This window comes from Hyla sarda, unplaced genomic scaffold, assembly GCF_029499605.1.
Source record: "Hyla sarda isolate aHylSar1 unplaced genomic scaffold, aHylSar1.hap1 scaffold_3393, whole genome shotgun sequence".
In the NCBI taxonomy this organism is placed as follows: Eukaryota; Metazoa; Chordata; class Amphibia; order Anura; family Hylidae; genus Hyla; species Hyla sarda.
This window is the reverse complement of record NW_026610146.1, coordinates 217-17765: the sequence shown is the minus strand read 5'-3', so window position 1 is coordinate 17765 and position 17549 is coordinate 217. Positions and strand designations below refer to the sequence as shown.

Here is a 17549-nt window from a genome sequence, read left to right as displayed (position 1 = left end):
CTAGAAGCTAAAGTCGCAGAAATGTCACACATATTTGGCCTGCAACTTTCTGTGCGACAAATTCAGACAGGAAAAATCAGTATAAATCCTTAGAAAATTATCCCCCAGTGTCTCCATCTGCTGGCGGTATTGAATAAGCATTGCTGCACTGATGGGGTATGCATTAGACGAAAAAAAAGAAGAAAAAGAAGAATAATACGCCCAGAAAAGAGGCGAAAAGGAGAAAAACGTAAAAAAACGTGAAAAAAAAGTAAGAGGAAGAGAAGGGAAAAAAAGGTGGAAATGGGTTTAAAAGTGATTTCGGCGGAGAATATATATATATATATATATATATATATATATATATATATATACGCGCACACACACACATATATATAAACGTATTCTCCGTTGAGATATTGCAGCCGCTGCTGTGTCCAGGCCCAGGAGCCTTAGCACTGTGCTGTGATGTCACTCAATACCACTGACATCACTAGGTGTAAACAACATCTCTCCTTTGCTGTGTATGTGACTATGGAGCTGTTTGGTGATGTCGTCTATTATGGCCTTCATAGAAGCAACAGGAGATTGTTGCATCCATCTAGAACCCTCAGAACTACAGTGCTATGATGTCACTCACTTCCACAGGCCTTGCAGAGTGTAAACAACAACAACCCAGCTTTGTTGTGTATGTAACCATAGGGATTTGTGATGTCACCTAGAACCTTCACAGCAGCGACAGCTTTATGAGGAGCATCAGCACTGCTCTGCCTGAGCAGAACCATCACCGCCATAGGTTGTCAAATAACCCGGATTTAACCCACACAGGTAAGTCCAATGGGGTGCAGGCATGTCCTCTATGCTTACAGCTTCCCGTGGGTGTTGGTTTGATACCGTTTGGGGACAGCCAAGGAGGCATCTGCAGGCAACAAAGGTAGGTGTGTGCTTGTGTGTGTGTTTCCTATGCAGATCCTAAGCCCAGTGTCACATGCAAGTAGGAGGAGTAAGAAGGGTTCCTGGCAAATCCGGGTTATGGATTGCATTTAAAAAGGCCCCGTGGGAGTGCAATGGGCCCCTGTCTTGCTGCTTAGCAATAATGGTATGGGTTTAGGTTCTGCTGTGTGTACTGGTGGTTGACTGCCCCCCAGCCCAGAGTGTGCATGGAAAATTGTCTGGCAGCCTCCCTGACAGCAAGCAGTGATAGTGCCCATGAAGGGGACCTTGTTGGGCCCGCCCCTTTCACGGTTATCGCTTCTCGGCCTTTTGGCTAAGATCAAGTGTAGTATCTGTTCTTATCAGTTTAATATCTGATACGTCCCCTATCTGGGGACCATATATTAAATGGATTTTTGAGAACGGGGGCCGATTTCGAAGCTTGCTTCCGTCGCCCTATGCATTGACCCGATATGGCAGTATCTTCGGGTACAGTGCACCACCCCCTTACAGGGTTAAAAAGAAAGATTCCTACTTTCATTGCTACCTGCTTGCTGGCTAGCCAGCTAGCCAGCCCTGTGGGCCTTGCTGCTGCTGCTGCAGCCAAAAAACAAAAGGTGGTGCTGCTGCTGCTTCTGCTGCTTCTGCTTCTGCTTGTGTCTGGCCGCTGTTGGAGCGTCCAGGCACAGGACTTCTGCTGCTGCTGACTAAATGGCCTCCTTAATTGGATCATTTGAGTAGCCAGCACACCTGTGCAGGTAGGGCATGACATGATAGGCAGCTGCCTTGATAGCGGGTGGGTGCTGAATGTTCCTAATTGACAAAATAAGATTAATGCTTATGAAGAAATATAAAATCTCATCCCTTCCCCAATATCGCGCCACACCCCTACCCCTTAATTCCCTGGTTGAACTTGATGGACATATGTCTTTTTTCGACCGTACTAACTATGTAACTATGTAACATAACATGGGGGGGGTCTCCTGGCTGTTCACACAGGTGTGTCATTGCTGTACATTGACCATGCATTGCTTCTGTGGTATTGCAAAGGCAAAGACAAATGCTTCCAGCCATCCATTGCACTAATGGATTGGTCATCAGCTGGCTGTCTATGTCCCGCATCAATATAGACCAAAGTACAGAGGGTTAGGCTATGCTACAGTGCACCTACCTGATGCATCAGAAGGTGCGAGGCCCTTGCTAAATTCTGTGCACAGACTTTGAGATCTATACTTTAGACTGTATCTAAACCTGCTCCAACATGGACTGACATTCTGGCCTACTTTCAGCCGATGCGACTTGTCTGTCGCTGAACAGTCGCTTTTTATGTATTCAGCACCTATGTATAATGTTGTAAAAATGCTCTAGAAGCTAAAGTCGCAGAAATGTCACACATATTTGGCCTGCAACTTTCTGTGCGACAAATTCAGACAGGAAAAATCAGTATAAATCCTTAGAAAATTATCCCCCAGTGTCTCCATCTGCTGGCGGTATTGAATAAGCATTGCTGCACTGATGGGGTATGCATTAGACGAAAAAAAAGAAGAAAAAGAAGAATAATACGCCCAGAAAAGAGGCGAAAAGGAGAAAAACGTAAAAAAACGTGAAAAAAAAGTAAGAGGAAGAGAAGGGAAAAAAAGGTGGAAATGGGTTTAAAAGTGATTTCGGCGGAGAAATATATATATATATATATATATATATATATATATACGCGCACACACACACATATATATAAACGTATTCTCCGTTGAGATATTGCAGCCGCTGCTGTGTCCAGGCCCAGGAGCCTTAGCACTGTGCTGTGATGTCACTCAATACCACTGACATCACTAGGTGTAAACAACATCTCTCCTTTGCTGTGTATGTGACTATGGAGCTGTTTGGTGATGTCGTCTATTATGGCCTTCATAGAAGCAACAGGAGATTGTTGCATCCATCTAGAACCCTCAGAACTACAGTGCTATGATGTCACTCACTTCCACAGGCCTTGCAGAGTGTAAACAACAACAACCCAGCTTTGTTGTGTATGTAACCATAGGGATTTGTGATGTCACCTAGAACCTTCACAGCAGCGACAGCTTTATGAGGAGCATCAGCACTGCTCTGCCTGAGCAGAACCATCACCGCCATAGGTTGTCAAATAACCCGGATTTAACCCACACAGGTAAGTCCAATGGGGTGCAGGCATGTCCTCTATGCTTACAGCTTCCCGTGGGTGTTGGTTTGATACCGTTTGGGGACAGCCAAGGAGGCATCTGCAGGCAACAAAGGTAGGTGTGTGCTTGTGTGTGTGTTTCCTATGCAGATCCTAAGCCCAGTGTCACATGCAAGTAGGAGGAGTAAGAAGGGTTCCTGGCAAATCCGGGTTATGGATTGCATTTAAAAAGGCCCCGTGGGAGTGCAATGGGCCCCTGTCTTGCTGCTTAGCAATAATGGTATGGGTTTAGGTTCTGCTGTGTGTACTGGTGGTTGACTGCCCCCCAGCCCAGAGTGTGCATGGAAAATTGTCTGGCAGCCTCCCTGACAGCAAGCAGTGATAGTGCCCATGAAGGGGACCTTGTTGGGCCCGCCCCTTTCACGGTTATCGCTTCTCGGCCTTTTGGCTAAGATCAAGTGTAGTATCTGTTCTTATCAGTTTAATATCTGATACGTCCCCTATCTGGGGACCATATATTAAATGGATTTTTGAGAACGGGGGCCGATTTCGAAGCTTGCTTCCGTCGCCCTATGCATTGACCCGATATGGCAGTATCTTCGGGTACAGTGCACCACCCCCTTACAGGGTTAAAAAGAAAGATTCCTACTTTCATTGCTACCTGCTTGCTGGCTAGCCAGCTAGCCAGCCCTGTGGGCCTTGCTGCTGCTGCTGCAGCCAAAAAACAAAAGGTGGTGCTGCTGCTGCTTCTGCTGCTTCTGCTTCTGCTTGTGTCTGGCCGCTGTTGGAGCGTCCAGGCACAGGACTTCTGCTGCTGCTGACTAAATGGCCTCCTTAATTGGATCATTTGAGTAGCCAGCACACCTGTGCAGGTAGGGCATGACATGATAGGCAGCTGCCTTGATAGCGGGTGGGTGCTGAATGTTCCTAATTGACAAAATAAGATTAATGCTTATGAAGAAATATAAAATCTCATCCCTTCCCCAATATCGCGCCACACCCCTACCCCTTAATTCCCTGGTTGAACTTGATGGACATATGTCTTTTTTCGACCGTACTAACTATGTAACTATGTAACATAACATGGGGGGGGTCTCCTGGCTGTTCACACAGGTGTGTCATTGCTGTACATTGACCATGCATTGCTTCTGTGGTATTGCAAAGGCAAAGACAAATGCTTCCAGCCATCCATTGCACTAATGGATTGGTCATCAGCTGGCTGTCTATGTCCCGCATCAATATAGACCAAAGTACAGAGGGTTAGGCTATGCTATTGTGCACCTACCTGATGCATCAGAAGGTGCGAGGCCCTTGCTAAATTCTGTGCACAGACTTTGAGATCTATACTTTAGACTGTATCTAAACCTGCTCCAACATGGACTGACATTCTGGCCTACTTTCAGCCGATGCGACTTGTCTGTCGCTGAACAGTCGCTTTTTATGTATTCAGCACCTATGTATAATGTTGTAAAAATGCTCTAGAAGCTAAAGTCGCAGAAATGTCACACATATTTGGCCTGCAACTTTCTGTGCGACAAATTCAGACAGGAAAAATCAGTATAAATCCTTAGAAAATTATCCCCCAGTGTCTCCATCTGCTGGCGGTATTGAATAAGCATTGCTGCACTGATGGGGTATGCATTAGACGAAAAAAAAGAAGAAAAAGAAGAATAATACGCCCAGAAAAGAGGCGAAAAGGAGAAAAACGTAAAAAAACGTGAAAAAAAAGTAAGAGGAAGAGAAGGGAAAAAAAGGTGGAAATGGGTTTAAAAGTGATTTCGGCGGAGATATATATATATATATATATATATATATATATATATATATATATATACGCGCACACACACACATATATATAAACGTATTCTCCGTTGAGATATTGCAGCCGCTGCTGTGTCCAGGCCCAGGAGCCTTAGCACTGTGCTGTGATGTCACTCAATACCACTGACATCACTAGGTGTAAACAACATCTCTCCTTTGCTGTGTATGTGACTATGGAGCTGTTTGGTGATGTCGTCTATTATGGCCTTCATAGAAGCAACAGGAGATTGTTGCATCCATCTAGAACCCTCAGAACTACAGTGCTATGATGTCACTCACTTCCACAGGCCTTGCAGAGTGTAAACAACAACAACCCAGCTTTGTTGTGTATGTAACCATAGGGATTTGTGATGTCACCTAGAACCTTCACAGCAGCGACAGCTTTATGAGGAGCATCAGCACTGCTCTGCCTGAGCAGAACCATCACCGCCATAGGTTGTCAAATAACCCGGATTTAACCCACACAGGTAAGTCCAATGGGGTGCAGGCATGTCCTCTATGCTTACAGCTTCCCGTGGGTGTTGGTTTGATACCGTTTGGGGACAGCCAAGGAGGCATCTGCAGGCAACAAAGGTAGGTGTGTGCTTGTGTGTGTGTTTCCTATGCAGATCCTAAGCCCAGTGTCACATGCAAGTAGGAGGAGTAAGAAGGGTTCCTGGCAAATCCGGGTTATGGATTGCATTTAAAAAGGCCCCGTGGGAGTGCAATGGGCCCCTGTCTTGCTGCTTAGCAATAATGGTATGGGTTTAGGTTCTGCTGTGTGTACTGGTGGTTGACTGCCCCCCAGCCCAGAGTGTGCATGGAAAATTGTCTGGCAGCCTCCCTGACAGCAAGCAGTGATAGTGCCCATGAAGGGGACCTTGTTGGGCCCGCCCCTTTCACGGTTATCGCTTCTCGGCCTTTTGGCTAAGATCAAGTGTAGTATCTGTTCTTATCAGTTTAATATCTGATACGTCCCCTATCTGGGGACCATATATTAAATGGATTTTTGAGAACGGGGGCCGATTTCGAAGCTTGCTTCCGTCGCCCTATGCATTGACCCGATATGGCAGTATCTTCGGGTACAGTGCACCACCCCCTTACAGGGTTAAAAAGAAAGATTCCTACTTTCATTGCTACCTGCTTGCTGGCTAGCCAGCTAGCCAGCCCTGTGGGCCTTGCTGCTGCTGCTGCAGCCAAAAAACAAAAGGTGGTGCTGCTGCTGCTTCTGCTGCTTCTGCTTCTGCTTGTGTCTGGCCGCTGTTGGAGCGTCCAGGCACAGGACTTCTGCTGCTGCTGACTAAATAGCCTCCTTAATTGGATCATTTGAGTAGCCAGCACACCTGTGCAGGTAGGGCATGACATGATAGGCAGCTGCCTTGATAGCGGGTGGGTGCTGAATGTTCCTAATTGACAAAATAAGATTAATGCTTATGAAGAAATATAAAATCTCATCCCTTCCCCAATATCGCGCCACACCCCTACCCCTTAATTCCCTGGTTGAACTTGATGGACATATGTCTTTTTTCGACCGTACTAACTATGTAACTATGTAACATAACATGGGGGGGGTCTCCTGGCTGTTCACACAGGTGTGTCATTGCTGTACATTGACCATGCATTGCTTCTGTGGTATTGCAAAGGCAAAGACAAATGCTTCCAGCCATCCATTGCACTAATGGATTGGTCATCAGCTGGCTGTCTATGTCCCGCATCAATATAGACCAAAGTACAGAGGGTTAGGCTATGCTATTGTGCACCTACCTGATGCATCAGAAGGTGCGAGGCCCTTGCTAAATTCTGTGCACAGACTTTGAGATCTATACTTTAGACTGTATCTAAACCTGCTCCAACATGGACTGACATTCTGGCCTACTTTCAGCCGATGCGACTTGTCTGTCGCTGAACAGTCGCTTTTTATGTATTCAGCACCTATGTATAATGTTGTAAAAATGCTCTAGAAGCTAAAGTCGCAGAAATGTCACACATATTTGGCCTGCAACTTTCTGTGCGACAAATTCAGACAGGAAAAATCAGTATAAATCCTTAGAAAATTATCCCCCAGTGTCTCCATCTGCTGGCGGTATTGAATAAGCATTGCTGCACTGATGGGGTATGTATTAGACGAAAAAAAAGAAGAAAAAGAAGAATAATACGCCCAGAAAAGAGGCGAAAAGGAGAAAAACGTAAAAAAACGTGAAAAAAAAGTAAGAGGAAGAGAAGGGAAAAAAAGGTGGAAATGGGTTTAAAAGTGATTTCGGCGGAGAAATATATATATATATATATATATATATATATATATATATATACGCGCACACACACACATATATATAAACGTATTCTCCGTTGAGATATTGCAGCCGCTGCTGTGTCCAGGCCCAGGAGCCTTAGCACTGTGCTGTGATGTCACTCAATACCACTGACATCACTAGGTGTAAACAACATCTCTCCTTTGCTGTGTATGTGACTATGGAGCTGTTTGGTGATGTCGTCTATTATGGCCTTCATAGAAGTAACAGGAGATTGTTGCATCCATCTAGAACCCTCAGAACTACAGTGCTATGATGTCACTCACTTCCACAGGCCTTGCAGAGTGTAAACAACAACAACCCAGCTTTGTTGTGTATGTAACCATAGGGATTTGTGATGTCACCTAGAACCTTCACAGCAGCGACAGCTTTATGAGGAGCATCAGCACTGCTCTGCCTGAGCAGAACCATCACCGCCATAGGTTGTCAAATAACCCGGATTTAACCCACACAGGTAAGTCCAATGGGGTGCAGGCATGTCCTCTATGCTTACAGCTTCCCGTGGGTGTTGGTTTGATACCGTTTGGGGACAGCCAAGGAGGCATCTGCAGGCAACAAAGGTAGGTGTGTGCTTGTGTGTGTGTTTCCTATGCAGATCCTAAGCCCAGTGTCACATGCAAGTAGGAGGAGTAAGAAGGGTTCCTGGCAAATCCGGGTTATGGATTGCATTTAAAAAGGCCCCGTGGGAGTGCAATGGGCCCCTGTCTTGCTGCTTAGCAATAATGGTATGGGTTTAGGTTCTGCTGTGTGTACTGGTGGTTGACTGCCCCCCAGCCCAGAGTGTGCATGGAAAATTGTCTGGCAGCCTCCCTGACAGCAAGCAGTGATAGTGCCCATGAAGGGGACCTTGTTGGGCCCGCCCCTTTCACGGTTATCGCTTCTCGGCCTTTTGGCTAAGATCAAGTGTAGTATCTGTTCTTATCAGTTTAATATCTGATACGTCCCCTATCTGGGGACCATATATTAAATGGATTTTTGAGAACGGGGGCCGATTTCGAAGCTTGCTTCCGTCGCCCTATGCATTGACCCGATATGGCAGTATCTTCGGGTACAGTGCACCACCCCCTTACAGGGTTAAAAAGAAAGATTCCTACTTTCATTGCTACCTGCTTGCTGGCTAGCCAGCTAGCCAGCCCTGTGGGCCTTGCTGCTGCTGCTGCAGCCAAAAAACAAAAGGTGGTGCTGCTGCTGCTTCTGCTGCTTCTGCTTCTGCTTGTGTCTGGCCGCTGTTGGAGCGTCCAGGCACAGGACTTCTGCTGCTGCTGACTAAATGGCCTCCTTAATTGGATCATTTGAGTAGCCAGCACACCTGTGCAGGTAGGGCATGACATGATAGGCAGCTGCCTTGATAGCGGGTGGGTGCTGAATGTTCCTAATTGACAAAATAAGATTAATGCTTATGAAGAAATATAAAATCTCATCCCTTCCCCAATATCGCGCCACACCCCTACCCCTTAATTCCCTGGTTGAACTTGATGGACATATGTCTTTTTTCGACCGTACTAACTATGTAACTATGTAACATAACATGGGGGGGGTCTCCTGGCTGTTCACACAGGTGTGTCATTGCTGTACATTGACCATGCATTGCTTCTGTGGTATTGCAAAGGCAAAGACAAATGCTTCCAGCCATCCATTGCACTAATGGATTGGTCATCAGCTGGCTGTCTATGTCCCGCATCAATATAGACCAAAGTACAGAGGGTTAGGCTATGCTATTGTGCACCTACCTGATGCATCAGAAGGTGCGAGGCCCTTGCTAAATTCTGTGCACAGACTTTGAGATCTATACTTTAGACTGTATCTAAACCTGCTCCAACATGGACTGACATTCTGGCCTACTTTCAGCCGATGCGACTTGTCTGTCGCTGAACAGTCGCTTTTTATGTATTCAGCACCTATGTATAATGTTGTAAAAATGCTCTAGAAGCTAAAGTCGCAGAAATGTCACACATATTTGGCCTGCAACTTTCTGTGCGACAAATTCAGACAGGAAAAATCAGTATAAATCCTTAGAAAATTATCCCCCAGTGTCTCCATCTGCTGGCGGTATTGAATAAGCATTGCTGCACTGATGGGGTATGCATTAGACGAAAAAAAAGAAGAAAAAGAAGAATAATACGCCCAGAAAAGAGGCGAAAAGGAGAAAAACGTAAAAAAACGTGAAAAAAAAGTAAGAGGAAGAGAAGGGAAAAAAAGGTGGAAATGGGTTTAAAAGTGATTTCGGCGGAGATATATATATATATATATATATATATATATATATATATATATATATATATATACGCGCACACACACACATATATATAAACGTATTCTCCGTTGAGATATTGCAGCCGCTGCTGTGTCCAGGCCCAGGAGCCTTAGCACTGTGCTGTGATGTCACTCAATACCACTGACATCACTAGGTGTAAACAACATCTCTCCTTTGCTGTGTATGTGACTATGGAGCTGTTTGGTGATGTCGTCTATTATGGCCTTCATAGAAGCAACAGGAGATTGTTGCATCCATCTAGAACCCTCAGAACTACAGTGCTATGATGTCACTCACTTCCACAGGCCTTGCAGAGTGTAAACAACAACAACCCAGCTTTGTTGTGTATGTAACCATAGGGATTTGTGATGTCACCTAGAACCTTCACAGCAGCGACAGCTTTATGAGGAGCATCAGCACTGCTCTGCCTGAGCAGAACCATCACCGCCATAGGTTGTCAAATAACCCGGATTTAACCCACACAGGTAAGTCCAATGGGGTGCAGGCATGTCCTCTATGCTTACAGCTTCCCGTGGGTGTTGGTTTGATACCGTTTGGGGACAGCCAAGGAGGCATCTGCAGGCAACAAAGGTAGGTGTGTGCTTGTGTGTGTGTTTCCTATGCAGATCCTAAGCCCAGTGTCACATGCAAGTAGGAGGAGTAAGAAGGGTTCCTGGCAAATCCGGGTTATGGATTGCATTTAAAAAGGCCCCGTGGGAGTGCAATGGGCCCCTGTCTTGCTGCTTAGCAATAATGGTATGGGTTTAGGTTCTGCTGTGTGTACTGGTGGTTGACTGCCCCCCAGCCCAGAGTGTGCATGGAAAATTGTCTGGCAGCCTCCCTGACAGCAAGCAGTGATAGTGCCCATGAAGGGGACCTTGTTGGGCCCGCCCCTTTCACGGTTATCGCTTCTCGGCCTTTTGGCTAAGATCAAGTGTAGTATCTGTTCTTATCAGTTTAATATCTGATACGTCCCCTATCTGGGGACCATATATTAAATGGATTTTTGAGAACGGGGGCCGATTTCGAAGCTTGCTTCCGTCGCCCTATGCATTGACCCGATATGGCAGTATCTTCGGGTACAGTGCACCACCCCCTTACAGGGTTAAAAAGAAAGATTCCTACTTTCATTGCTACCTGCTTGCTGGCTAGCCAGCTAGCCAGCCCTGTGGGCCTTGCTGCTGCTGCTGCAGCCAAAAAACAAAAGGTGGTGCTGCTGCTGCTTCTGCTGCTTCTGCTTCTGCTTGTGTCTGGCCGCTGTTGGAGCGTCCAGGCACAGGACTTCTGCTGCTGCTGACTAAATGGCCTCCTTAATTGGATCATTTGAGTAGCCAGCACACCTGTGCAGGTAGGGCATGACATGATAGGCAGCTGCCTTGATAGCGGGTGGGTGCTGAATGTTCCTAATTGACAAAATAAGATTAATGCTTATGAAGAAATATAAAATCTCATCCCTTCCCCAATATCGCGCCACACCCCTACCCCTTAATTCCCTGGTTGAACTTGATGGACATATGTCTTTTTTCGACCGTACTAACTATGTAACTATGTAACATAACATGGGGGGGGTCTCCTGGCTGTTCACACAGGTGTGTCATTGCTGTACATTGACCATGCATTGCTTCTGTGGTATTGCAAAGGCAAAGACAAATGCTTCCAGCCATCCATTGCACTAATGGATTGGTCATCAGCTGGCTGTCTATGTCCCGCATCAATATAGACCAAAGTACAGAGGGTTAGGCTATGCTATTGTGCACCTACCTGATGCATCAGAAGGTGCGAGGCCCTTGCTAAATTCTGTGCACAGACTTTGAGATCTATACTTTAGACTGTATCTAAACCTGCTCCAACATGGACTGACATTCTGGCCTACTTTCAGCCGATGCGACTTGTCTGTCGCTGAACAGTCGCTTTTTATGTATTCAGCACCTATGTATAATGTTGTAAAAATGCTCTAGAAGCTAAAGTCGCAGAAATGTCACACATATTTGGCCTGCAACTTTCTGTGCGACAAATTCAGACAGGAAAAATCAGTATAAATCCTTAGAAAATTATCCCCCAGTGTCTCCATCTGCTGGCGGTATTGAATAAGCATTGCTGCACTGATGGGGTATGCATTAGACGAAAAAAAAGAAGAAAAAGAAGAATAATACGCCCAGAAAAGAGGCGAAAAGGAGAAAAACGTAAAAAAACGTGAAAAAAAAGTAAGAGGAAGAGAAGGGAAAAAAAGGTGGAAATGGGTTTAAAAGTGATTTCGGCGGAGAAATATATATATATATATATATATATATATATATATATATATATATATATACGCGCACACACACACATATATATAAACGTATTCTCCGTTGAGATATTGCAGCCGCTGCTGTGTCCAGGCCCAGGAGCCTTAGCACTGTGCTGTGATGTCACTCAATACCACTGACATCACTAGGTGTAAACAACATCTCTCCTTTGCTGTGTATGTGACTATGGAGCTGTTTGGTGATGTCGTCTATTATGGCCTTCATAGAAGCAACAGGAGATTGTTGCATCCATCTAGAACCCTCAGAACTACAGTGCTATGATGTCACTCACTTCCACAGGCCTTGCAGAGTGTAAACAACAACAACCCAGCTTTGTTGTGTATGTAACCATAGGGATTTGTGATGTCACCTAGAACCTTCACAGCAGCGACAGCTTTATGAGGAGCATCAGCACTGCTCTGCCTGAGCAGAACCATCACCGCCATAGGTTGTCAAATAACCCGGATTTAACCCACACAGGTAAGTCCAATGGGGTGCAGGCATGTCCTCTATGCTTACAGCTTCCCGTGGGTGTTGGTTTGATACCGTTTGGGGACAGCCAAGGAGGCATCTGCAGGCAACAAAGGTAGGTGTGTGCTTGTGTGTGTGTTTCCTATGCAGATCCTAAGCCCAGTGTCACATGCAAGTAGGAGGAGTAAGAAGGGTTCCTGGCAAATCCGGGTTATGGATTGCATTTAAAAAGGCCCCGTGGGAGTGCAATGGGCCCCTGTCTTGCTGCTTAGCAATAATGGTATGGGTTTAGGTTCTGCTGTGTGTACTGGTGGTTGACTGCCCCCCAGCCCAGAGTGTGCATGGAAAATTGTCTGGCAGCCTCCCTGACAGCAAGCAGTGATAGTGCCCATGAAGGGGACCTTGTTGGGCCCGCCCCTTTCACGGTTATCGCTTCTCGGCCTTTTGGCTAAGATCAAGTGTAGTATCTGTTCTTATCAGTTTAATATCTGATACGTCCCCTATCTGGGGACCATATATTAAATGGATTTTTGAGAACGGGGGCCGATTTCGAAGCTTGCTTCCGTCGCCCTATGCATTGACCCGATATGGCAGTATCTTCGGGTACAGTGCACCACCCCCTTACAGGGTTAAAAAGAAAGATTCCTACTTTCATTGCTACCTGCTTGCTGGCTAGCCAGCTAGCCAGCCCTGTGGGCCTTGCTGCTGCTGCTGCAGCCAAAAAACAAAAGGTGGTGCTGCTGCTGCTTCTGCTGCTTCTGCTTCTGCTTGTGTCTGGCCGCTGTTGGAGCGTCCAGGCACAGGACTTCTGCTGCTGCTGACTAAATGGCCTCCTTAATTGGATCATTTGAGTAGCCAGCACACCTGTGCAGGTAGGGCATGACATGATAGGCAGCTGCCTTGATAGCGGGTGGGTGCTGAATGTTCCTAATTGACAAAATAAGATTAATGCTTATGAAGAAATATAAAATCTCATCCCTTCCCCAATATCGCGCCACACCCCTACCCCTTAATTCCCTGGTTGAACTTGATGGACATATGTCTTTTTTCGACCGTACTAACTATGTAACTATGTAACATAACATGGGGGGGGTCTCCTGGCTGTTCACACAGGTGTGTCATTGCTGTACATTGACCATGCATTGCTTCTGTGGTATTGCAAAGGCAAAGACAAATGCTTCCAGCCATCCATTGCACTAATGGATTGGTCATCAGCTGGCTGTCTATGTCCCGCATCAATATAGACCAAAGTACAGAGGGTTAGGCTATGCTATTGTGCACCTACCTGATGCATCAGAAGGTGCGAGGCCCTTGCTAAATTCTGTGCACAGACTTTGAGATCTATACTTTAGACTGTATCTAAACCTGCTCCAACATGGACTGACATTCTGGCCTACTTTCAGCCGATGCGACTTGTCTGTCGCTGAACAGTCGCTTTTTATGTATTCAGCACCTATGTATAATGTTGTAAAAATGCTCTAGAAGCTAAAGTCGCAGAAATGTCACACATATTTGGCCTGCAACTTTCTGTGCGACAAATTCAGACAGGAAAAATCAGTATAAATCCTTAGAAAATTATCCCCCAGTGTCTCCATCTGCTGGCGGTATTGAATAAGCATTGCTGCACTGATGGGGTATGCATTAGACGAAAAAAAAGAAGAAAAAGAAGAATAATACGCCCAGAAAAGAGGCGAAAAGGAGAAAAACGTAAAAAAACGTGAAAAAAAAGTAAGAGGAAGAGAAGGGAAAAAAAGGTGGAAATGGGTTTAAAAGTGATTTCGGCGGAGAAATATATATATATATATATATATATATATATATATATATACGCGCACACACACACATATATATAAACGTATTCTCCGTTGAGATATTGCAGCCGCTGCTGTGTCCAGGCCCAGGAGCCTTAGCACTGTGCTGTGATGTCACTCAATACCACTGACATCACTAGGTGTAAACAACATCTCTCCTTTGCTGTGTATGTGACTATGGAGCTGTTTGGTGATGTCGTCTATTATGGCCTTCATAGAAGCAACAGGAGATTGTTGCATCCATCTAGAACCCTCAGAACTACAGTGCTATGATGTCACTCACTTCCACAGGCCTTGCAGAGTGTAAACAACAACAACCCAGCTTTGTTGTGTATGTAACCATAGGGATTTGTGATGTCACCTAGAACCTTCACAGCAGCGACAGCTTTATGAGGAGCATCAGCACTGCTCTGCCTGAGCAGAACCATCACCGCCATAGGTTGTCAAATAACCCGGATTTAACCCACACAGGTAAGTCCAATGGGGTGCAGGCATGTCCTCTATGCTTACAGCTTCCCGTGGGTGTTGGTTTGATACCGTTTGGGGACAGCCAAGGAGGCATCTGCAGGCAACAAAGGTAGGTGTGTGCTTGTGTGTGTGTTTCCTATGCAGATCCTAAGCCCAGTGTCACATGCAAGTAGGAGGAGTAAGAAGGGTTCCTGGCAAATCCGGGTTATGGATTGCATTTAAAAAGGCCCCGTGGGAGTGCAATGGGCCCCTGTCTTGCTGCTTAGCAATAATGGTATGGGTTTAGGTTCTGCTGTGTGTACTGGTGGTTGACTGCCCCCCAGCCCAGAGTGTGCATGGAAAATTGTCTGGCAGCCTCCCTGACAGCAAGCAGTGATAGTGCCCATGAAGGGGACCTTGTTGGGCCCGCCCCTTTCACGGTTATCGCTTCTCGGCCTTTTGGCTAAGATCAAGTGTAGTATCTGTTCTTATCAGTTTAATATCTGATACGTCCCCTATCTGGGGACCATATATTAAATGGATTTTTGAGAACGGGGGCCGATTTCGAAGCTTGCTTCTGTCGCCCTATGCATTGACCCGATATGGCAGTATCTTCGGGTACAGTGCACCACCCCCTTACAGGGTTAAAAAGAAAGATTCCTACTTTCATTGCTACCTGCTTGCTGGCTAGCCAGCTAGCCAGCCCTGTGGGCCTTGCTGCTGCTGCTGCAGCCAAAAAACAAAAGGTGGTGCTTCTGCTGCTTCTGCTTCTGCTTGTGTCTGGCCGCTGTTGGAGCGTCCAGGCACAGGACTTCTGCTGCTGCTGACTAAATGGCCTCCTTAATTGGATCATTTGAGTAGCCAGCACACCTGTGCAGGTAGGGCATGACATGATAGGCAGCTGCCTTGATAGCGGGTGGGTGCTGAATGTTCCTAATTGACAAAATAAGATTAATGCTTATGAAGAAATATAAAATCTCATCCCTTCCCCAATATCGCGCCACACCCCTACCCCTTAATTCCCTGGTTGAACTTGATGGACATATGTCTTTTTTCGACCGTACTAACTATGTAACTATGTAACATAACATGGGGGGGGTCTCCTGGCTGTTCACACAGGTGTGTCATTGCTGTACATTGACCATGCATTGCTTCTGTGGTATTGCAAAGGCAAAGACAAATGCTTCCAGCCATCCATTGCACTAATGGATTGGTCATCAGCTGGCTGTCTATGTCCCGCATCAATATAGACCAAAGTACAGAGGGTTAGGCTATGCTATTGTGCACCTACCTGATGCATCAGAAGGTGCGAGGCCCTTGCTAAATTCTGTGCACAGACTTTGAGATCTATACTTTAGACTGTATCTAAACCTGCTCCAACATGGACTGACATTCTGGCCTACTTTCAGCCGATGCGACTTGTCTGTCGCTGAACAGTCGCTTTTTATGTATTCAGCACCTATGTATAATGTTGTAAAAATGCTCTAGAAGCTAAAGTCGCAGAAATGTCACACATATTTGGCCTGCAACTTTCTGTGCGACAAATTCAGACAGGAAAAATCAGTATAAATCCTTAGAAAATTATCCCCCAGTGTCTCCATCTGCTGGCGGTATTGAATAAGCATTGCTGCACTGATGGGGTATGCATTAGACGAAAAAAAAGAAGAAAAAGAAGAATAATACGCCCAGAAAAGAGGCGAAAAGGAGAAAAACGTAAAAAAACGTGAAAAAAAAGTAAGAGGAAGAGAAGGGAAAAAAAGGTGGAAATGGGTTTAAAAGTGATTTCGGCGGAGATATATATATATATATATATATATATATATATATATATATATATACGCGCACACACACACATATATATAAACGTATTCTCCGTTGAGATATTGCAGCCGCTGCTGTGTCCAGGCCCAGGAGCCTTAGCACTGTGCTGTGATGTCACTCAATACCACTGACATCACTAGGTGTAAACAACATCTCTCCTTTGCTGTGTATGTGACTATGGAGCTGTTTGGTGATGTCGTCTATTATGGCCTTCATAGAAGCAACAGGAGATTGTTGCATCCATCTAGAACCCTCAGAACTACAGTGCTATGATGTCACTCACTTCCACAGGCCTTGCAGAGTGTAAACAACAACAACCCAGCTTTGTTGTGTATGTAACCATAGGGATTTGTGATGTCACCTAGAACCTTCACAGCAGCGACAGCTTTATGAGGAGCATCAGCACTGCTCTGCCTGAGCAGAACCATCACCGCCATAGGTTGTCAAATAACCCGGATTTAACCCACACAGGTAAGTCCAATGGGGTGCAGGCATGTCCTCTATGCTTACAGCTTCCCGTGGGTGTTGGTTTGATACCGTTTGGGGACAGCCAAGGAGGCATCTGCAGGCAACAAAGGTAGGTGTGTGCTTGTGTGTGTGTTTCCTATGCAGATCCTAAGCCCAGTGTCACATGCAAGTAGGAGGAGTAAGAAGGGTTCCTGGCAAATCCGGGTTATGGATTGCATTTAAAAAGGCCCCGTGGGAGTGCAATGGGCCCCTGTCTTGCTGCTTAGCAATAATGGTATGGGTTTAGGTTCTGCTGTGTGTACTGGTGGTTGACTGCCCCCCAGTCCAGAGTGTGCATGGAAAATTGTCTGGCAGCCTCCCTGAAAGCAAGCAGTGATAGTGCCCATGAAGGGGACCTTGTTGGGCCCGCCCCTTTCACGGTTATCGCTTCTCGGCCTTTTGGCTAAGATCAAGTGTAGTATCTGTTCTTATCAGTTTAATATCTGATACGTCCCCTATCTGGGGACCATATATTAAATGGATTTTTGAGAACGGGGGCCGATTTCGAAGCTTGCTTCCGTCGCCCTATGCATTGACCCGATATGGCAGTATCTTCGGGTACAGTGCACCACCCCCTTACAGGGTTAAAAAGAAAGATTCCTACTTTCATTGCTACCTGCTTGCTGGCTAGCCAGCTAGCCAGCCCTGTGGGCCTTGCTGCTGCTGCTGCAGCCAAAAAACAAAAGGTGGTGCTTCTGCTGCTTCTGCTTCTGCTTGTGTCTGGCCGCTGTTGGAGCGTCCAGGCACAGGACTTCTGCTGCTGCTGACTAAATG

The 17549-nt window shown here is 45.9% G+C and overlaps 8 non-coding genes across 8 annotated transcripts; all 8 read left to right on the top strand.

The window, feature by feature from the left end:
• Nucleotides 1-1226: 1226 nt before the first annotated feature.
• LOC130330684 (U2 spliceosomal RNA) lies at nt 1227-1417 on the top strand. Its single transcript, XR_008873792.1, has one exon. It is a non-coding gene; the product is annotated as a U2 spliceosomal RNA (small nuclear RNA).
• Nucleotides 1418-3495: 2078 nt separating this feature from the next.
• On the top strand, nt 3496-3686 carry LOC130330683 (U2 spliceosomal RNA). Its single transcript, XR_008873791.1, has one exon. It is a non-coding gene; the product is annotated as a U2 spliceosomal RNA (small nuclear RNA).
• A 2088-nt stretch (nt 3687-5774) lies between these two features.
• Nucleotides 5775-5965, top strand: LOC130330682 (U2 spliceosomal RNA). Its single transcript, XR_008873790.1, has one exon. It is a non-coding gene; the product is annotated as a U2 spliceosomal RNA (small nuclear RNA).
• A 2084-nt stretch (nt 5966-8049) lies between these two features.
• On the top strand, nt 8050-8240 carry LOC130330689 (U2 spliceosomal RNA). Its single transcript, XR_008873796.1, has one exon. It is a non-coding gene; the product is annotated as a U2 spliceosomal RNA (small nuclear RNA).
• A 2094-nt stretch (nt 8241-10334) lies between these two features.
• On the top strand, nt 10335-10525 carry LOC130330688 (U2 spliceosomal RNA). Its single transcript, XR_008873795.1, has one exon. It is a non-coding gene; the product is annotated as a U2 spliceosomal RNA (small nuclear RNA).
• A 2092-nt stretch (nt 10526-12617) lies between these two features.
• On the top strand, nt 12618-12808 carry LOC130330686 (U2 spliceosomal RNA). The gene has a single exon (XR_008873794.1). It is a non-coding gene; the product is annotated as a U2 spliceosomal RNA (small nuclear RNA).
• A 2082-nt stretch (nt 12809-14890) lies between these two features.
• LOC130330681 (U2 spliceosomal RNA) lies at nt 14891-15081 on the top strand. The gene has a single exon (XR_008873789.1). It is a non-coding gene; the product is annotated as a U2 spliceosomal RNA (small nuclear RNA).
• Nucleotides 15082-17158: 2077 nt separating this feature from the next.
• On the top strand, nt 17159-17349 carry LOC130330685 (U2 spliceosomal RNA). The gene has a single exon (XR_008873793.1). It is a non-coding gene; the product is annotated as a U2 spliceosomal RNA (small nuclear RNA).
• The last annotated feature ends 200 nt before the right edge of the window (nt 17350-17549 follow it).